Below are 6,610 nucleotides of genomic sequence, written 5' to 3' on the forward strand. Positions count from 1 at the left end.
TTACTGGGTCATAGAACATATATTTGCTTCAAGGGATAAATTCCAAGATGCCTCATGAATTTCACACACTAAGCTTAAGCACTTTTGCTTTTTAAAGCGTTAGTAGGGTACTTTAAAAGAAATGCAATCAGTACATGATTGTCACAACCCTTTAAAAAAAAAAATTACAAACGTAATCTTTTTTTCAAGAAAAAAAATCTGGCCTGCAAAATACAGTGCACAAACCCCAAATAAATCCCTAAATCCAAATATTTATTTCCACACAGCTACCCAGGATTTGGGGGTTTTAGTTTGAATACAGGGTGATTTATAAGTGAAGTGAAACAACAAATCCAGACAACTAAAGACTATGGGCCCAACCCTGTTCCCATTTAAGCGAGTGAGAGATTTACCCGCGGCTGCCACAACCACAGGGTCCTGTCGAAGTGACAAATACAGGGGAGCTCGCTCCCCTCCAGTCACAATCCACTCCCATAACTGATGCTGTCAAGTTACAGGGAGTCTCCTGAAGCCCGGCAGCCACATAAACCCCGAGGCCGGGGCACGCACCCCCCCGGGCCAGGGCAGCAGGGGGCTGCAGGCACTCGGTACGTCCCCTACGGGGAGGCAGGACCGCAGTCCCGCCCGCGGGCACTGCGTGCAGCGGGGCTAGGGGTGAGTAACCACCGGCCCGGGATGAGCACTGAGCACCTACAACTCCCAGCGCTGCCGCGCCGTGAGCCGCCCCCCCCCCCCCCAGCCATTGCCGCCCGCACGGGGACGGGGCCAGCTCCGGCACCTTGCTCTGCGGAGATGCGGGGGCAAACGCGTCCCCACCGACCTCCCGCAGGAGCAAAGCTCCGCGGGCGAAGCTTGTCGGCCGAGATCCCGCAGCCGAGGACGGGGTCGCGCCCTGCCTGTCCCCACAGGGGCAGCTCCCGCGCCAGCAGGGCGACACAGGCTCCAAACATGGCCGCGGAGCAGCAGCAGGAGCCCAGGCAGCGAGAGCCCGCAGGGAAAGTTTGCCCGCCGCCGCCGCCGCCGCCCGCCCGACTCCTGCCACAGCCGAGCCTGCCCGGTGCCGAGAGGACACGAGGCCCCCCGACTTACCCAGGGAGAGCCCGGCCCGGCGCGCGCAGCTCTCTCCGCTCGGGCCCCAGCCGCGCCCGCTCCTGCTAACTGCCAGCCCCGTCCCACGCCCGCCCAGCCGCGCTCACACATCACCGTCCCTGGCCACAGCTGCGGGAGGACGGGCTCCAGGGGCCCCGCCCCAGCCCTTGGGATCTAGGGGGAGGGGCCGCCGCCATCTTGGGAGCGGCGGGGGGAAGGGCTTCGTAGCGCTTGGGAGGGTGTAGGGACGAGGAAACTCTGGGGCTTCCCACCGGGCTCTGCGTTGGGGGGAATGGACGAAAGAGTCCACTCCTCCCCCTTCACTCTCTGGAGAGTCTCCACCCTCCCCGCGGACCTGCCTGCCCCCCACCCCTCCTTCCGTGGAGAGAGAGTCCCCGCCCCCAAACCTGCTGCCCCCCACCCCTCCTTCCGTGGAGAGAGAGTCGCCATCCCGAAACCTGCTGCCCCCCCCACTCCCTTCATTCACTGGAGAGTCCCCCCTAGAGCCCTGCCCCGTCACTCCTTGGAAAGAATACCCTGTACAGAGCTGCCCTCCCCCAGTGCAGATCTTGCCCCAAGTCTCCTCACTGGTTGATGCAACTTCTTCGTTACTGTGGATTATTAAATTAAGGAGTGTTTTCAAAGTCTTCCTTTAGGGAGGGTGCCTCTTGATGCGGGTGAGCCAATGAACTATATACAGTGTTTCACATTATTCCCACAGCTCATGACATGACTCTGTCTACTTCTGGAAAATTGTCCTGTTTGAGTTGAATCCCAACCCGACATTAATGTGTAGCAAAAAAACAGTGTGAACAACTTCAGTCAGTTCTAAACTTTGAAAAGAAGTGTATTATTTTGATAAACAAGGCACAATTAAACCTGATCTGCATCTTCTGCTCCTCTGACCACATTTTTCCCTTACTTCATTTCTGTGCAGGCTTCTTTCTCCTTAAATCTAATAAAAAGAAATCTAATGAGACTCTTAGCCCTGTCCTCATCTCCTCCTGCTTTCTTTGATCTCCATGTGATTCTCTTCTGACTGCTCTTTTTGTCACTTTTGCCTACTCTAGATCTAGACTCCGACTCCTTACACTTCACTGCATACACTTGCAACAGACTAATACTAAATTATGCTAACCTTCCTCCCCTCTTCAGTAAAACTTCTGATGATCCAGCCACCTTCCCTGAGATAATTGTTCTGTGAAGCACTCACACAATTCTGTGTGTTGTACAAGCTGAGCCCCTAGGTTGTAAGACTCTTGAGGGAGAGATTTATTAATTATTCAGCACACTTCATCTACTGTAGTGTTTTTCAGCCTTTTCCATACTGGGATCCTGCTCTCATCTAGCCAGGGTCTATCTGGCACCCTCCTCCCATTTTGCAATATGGGAAAGGCAGAGAGTAGTTGCATCACCCTTACAGCTAGTCACAGTCCCCAAGCTGAGAACCCGTGATATATTGCAGTGATTCTCAGCTGATGGTGGGGAGCAGCCCCTAGGGAGGATCATGAAAGGCAATTGGGGGTGGGTGGGACAGGAAGCATTGCAAATTTTATTGCAACTCTAACACAAATAATATCTTCTTCCCCTACTTCCTGCACATCCTTCTCCTTTCACGTTAAGTATTCTTGGTCAATCTCATGAAGCACACACACATTATATAGGCAGATCACTATTGTCAACGATAAATTTACTGTCAGAGTAAAAAGTGGAAGGGGGTCCTGAAAATTTTTGATTTTGACTAAGAGCTTGCCAACCTGATCTATTGTATTGCCTCCTGTATACTAAAATGTTACCTAAAGGGATAAATAAGGATCTCATTCCACACAAGAGATCCACTTCCTGGACCCTACAGTGAAAATAAGTGATGGTCCCATAAACACCACCCTATACCAGAAACCTACTAACCGCTATACTTAGCTACATGCCTTCAGCTTCCTTCCAGGACACATCACACAATCCATTGTCTACAGCCAGGCCCTAAGACACAATCAAATTTGCTCTAATCCCTCAGACAGAGACAAACACCTACAAGATCTTTATCAAGCATTCTTAAAACTACAATACCCACCTGGGGAAGCGAGGAAACAGATTGACAGAGCGAGACAGGTACTCAGAAATCACCTACTACAGGACAGGCCCAACAAGGAAAATAACAGAACACCACTGGCCATCACGTACAGCCCCCAGCTAAAACCTCTCCAGCACATTATCAGCGATCTACAACCTATCCTGGAAAACGATCCCTCACTCTCCCAGACCTTGGGAGGCAGGCCAGTCCTCGCTTACAGACAGCCCCCGAACCTGAAGCAAATACTCACCAGCAACTACACACCCCACCACAGAAACACTAACCCAGGAAACAATCCCTGTAGCAAACCTCGTTGCCTACTCTGTCCCCATATCTACTGTAGCGACACCATCAGCCACACCATCAGAGGCTCATTCACCTGCACATCTACTAATGTTATATATACCATAATGTGCCAGCCACGCCCCTCTGCCATGTACATTGGCCAAACCGGACAGTCCCTACATAAAAGAATAAATGGACACAAATTGGACATCAGGAATGGTAACATACAAAAGCCAGTAGGAGAACACTTCAATCTTCCTGGACATTCTATAACAGATTTGAAAGTAGCTATACTTGAACAAAAAAACTTCAGAAACAGACTTCAAAGAGAAGCAGCAGAGCTAAAGTTCATTTGCAAATTTAACACCATTAATTTGGGCTTGAATAGGGACTGGGAGTGGCTGGCTCATTACAAAAGCAGCTTTGCCTCTCCTGGAATTGACACCTACTCATCTATTATTGGGAGTGGACTACATCCCCCTGATCGAATTGGCCCTGTCAACACTGGTTCTCCACTTGTGAGGTAACTCCCTTTTATGCCTGCATCTGTAATTTTCACTCCATGCATCTGAAGAAGTGGGGTTTTTACCCACGAAAGCTTATGCTTCAAATAAATCTATTAGTCTTTAAGGTGCCACCGGACTCCTTGTTGTTTTTGTGGATACAGACTAACATGGCTACCCCCGATCCTATTTTCCCAATAGAATCCTTTACTCCTGTTTTAAATGACTACTTCAGTTGCCTACCCAAGTTTTTCAGTACAACATTTTCAATCTTTTAGTCTTAGACCAGTGGTTTTCAAACTTTTTTTCTGGCGACCCAGTTAAAGAAAATTGTTGATGCCCATGACCCAACAGAGCTGGGGATGAGAGGTTTGGGGTGTGGGAGGGACTCAGGGCTGGGGCAGAGGGTTGGGGTGCAGAGGTGAGGGGCGGGGCCAGGAATGAGGGGTTCAGGGTGTGGGAGGGGGCTCTGCGCTAGGGAAGGGGTTTGGGGTGCAGGAGGGGGCTCTGGGTTTGGGGGACTCAGGGCTGGGGCAGAGTGTTGGGGTGCAGGAGGAGGTCAGGGCTCTGGACTGGGGGTGCAGGCTTTGGGGTGGGGCCAGGGATGAGGATTTTGGTGTGCAGGAGGGGGGTCTGGGTCTGGGGGTGGGGCTCAGGACTGGAGCAGGGGATTGGGGCATGGAGTTGGGGTGCGGGCTTACCTCGGACGGCTGCCGGTCAGCGGCGCAGCGGGGGTGCTAAGGCAGGCTTCCTGCCTGTCCTAGCACCACGGACCGCGCTGTGCTGTGGAAGGGCCCACCCCCCACCTAGGAGCAGACCTGCTGCTGGCCGCTTCCGGGGCACAGCACGGTGTCAGAACAAGTAGGGACCAGCCTGCCTTAGCCGGGCAGCACTGCTGACGGGACTTTTAACGGCCCGGTTGGCAGTGCTTACCTGAGCCACCGCGACCCAGAGCCTTACAATCCGCGACCCAGTACTGGGTCGCGACCCACAGTTTGAAAACCACTCTTTTTGGCAACCCATTTGTGCTAGTCCCTTGGCTGTAGGGTTACCACCTATTCTAAGATTTCTAACACCTCACCATTTTTAAAAGGTAAATTGTGCAAGCAGTAGAGGATGTTCAGACGCTGAAATAGCTTTTTGCAGCCTGTGAAACACTTGGGAGATGGTAATATTTTTCCTGCAATATAATTATGTTATATACAGATTTGACCACATTGTATCACAGCCGAATCATAGAATATCAGGGTTGGAAGGGACCTCAGGAGGTCATCTAGTCCAACCCCCTACTCAAAGCAGGGCCAATCCCCAATTAAATCATCCCAGCCAGGGCTTTGTCAAGCCTGACCTTAAAAACCTCAAAGGAAGGAGATTCCACCACCTCCCTAGATAACGCATTCCAGTGCTTCACCACCCTCCTAGTGAAAGAGTTTTTCTTAATATCCAACCTAAACCTCCCCCACTGCAACTTGAGACCATTACTCCTTGTTCTGTCATCTGCTACCACTGAGAACAGTCTAGATCCATCCTCTTTGGAACCCCCTTTCAGGTAGTTGAAAGCAGCTATCAAATCCCTCCTCATTCTTCTCTTCTGCAGACTAAATAATCCCAGTTCCCTCAGCCTCTCCTCATAAATCCTGTGTTCCAGTCCCCTAATCATTTTTGTTGCCCTCCGCTGGACGCTTTCCAATTTTTCCACATCCTTCTTGTAGTGTGGTGCCCAAAACTGGACACAGCACTCCAGATGAGGCCTCTAATGACACAACATCAAAATGTACAAGTTTGTGCTGTGAGAGAAACTCAGAAAAACAGGAACAACATTTTTGGTTCATTAAGAAGGTTTCACTTATGTAACCCTTCTGCCCATCAGAGTTGGCAGCAACAAGGGCCGGGTTCAATATCTAGGGGATCCATTCCAATAACACAATGCAAACCGGCTCGAGCCCCCACCCAGTGACCTGGGACAAATATATACCACCCCCGCTGGGCGCCTCCAAGAGGCAATACTTCCCCTCTCGCAAGCACATAGTCTGAGTGTAGCAAAAGCCTTTTAATAACAGGGAGAAACAATGTGGCATTATGTTGGGGAAACACCACCAACAGGATTCATAACACAACCCATGAGCAAAAAAACCACCCCAAGCAAATTGGGGCATGCCCCTTTCCCTCGGGTTCTTGAGTCCCAGCACCCAAACGTCTCTTGAGTCCAGCAATCCACAAATCACCCAAAGTCCAAAAAGTCCAGCCCCAGAGTTCAAAAGTTCATCTGCATAGTGTTACTCCCCAGTCTGGCTAAAATGTGCGTGTGTGTGTGGGGAAAAGGGGTAAGGGGCACCTTACGTGTCCTGAAGCTGACTGCCCCACAGGGCTCTGCTCTGCTACGCTGTCTCACGAACGGCTCTGCTCCACCACGACCGGCTCCACTCTGCACCGCTCGCCGTCTCACGAACAGCTCTGCTCAGCTCGCCGTCTCACGAACACACCACTGTCTCACGAACGGCTCCACTCCACCACGACCGGCTCCACTCTGCACCGCTCGCTGTCTCAAGAACAGCTCTGCTCAGCTCGCCGTCCCACGAACAGCTCTGCTCAGCTCGCCGTCTCACGAACACACCACTGTCTCACGAACGGCTCTACTCCACCACGACCGGCTCCACTCCAC

General features: G+C 51.7%; 1 protein-coding gene across 2 annotated transcripts in view; it reads right to left on the reverse strand.

The window, feature by feature from the left end:
• The window catches only part of PLEKHF2 (pleckstrin homology and FYVE domain containing 2), a 39,388-nt gene extending 38,148 nt beyond the window's left edge, over positions 1–1,240 (reverse strand). Inside the window, exon 1 of one of the 2 annotated variants that reach the window (XM_074943002.1) lies at positions 1,090–1,240. The gene's annotated coding sequence lies outside the window, so the exon portion shown is untranslated. The remainder of the gene's footprint in view (positions 1–1,089) is intronic. The other variant, XM_074943001.1, reaches the window with a different exon arrangement.
• Between the last annotated feature and the right edge of the window lie 5,370 nt (positions 1,241–6,610).

Source organism: Natator depressus, chromosome 2, assembly GCF_965152275.1.
Source record: "Natator depressus isolate rNatDep1 chromosome 2, rNatDep2.hap1, whole genome shotgun sequence".
Lineage (NCBI taxonomy): Eukaryota > Metazoa > Chordata > Testudines > Cheloniidae > Natator > Natator depressus.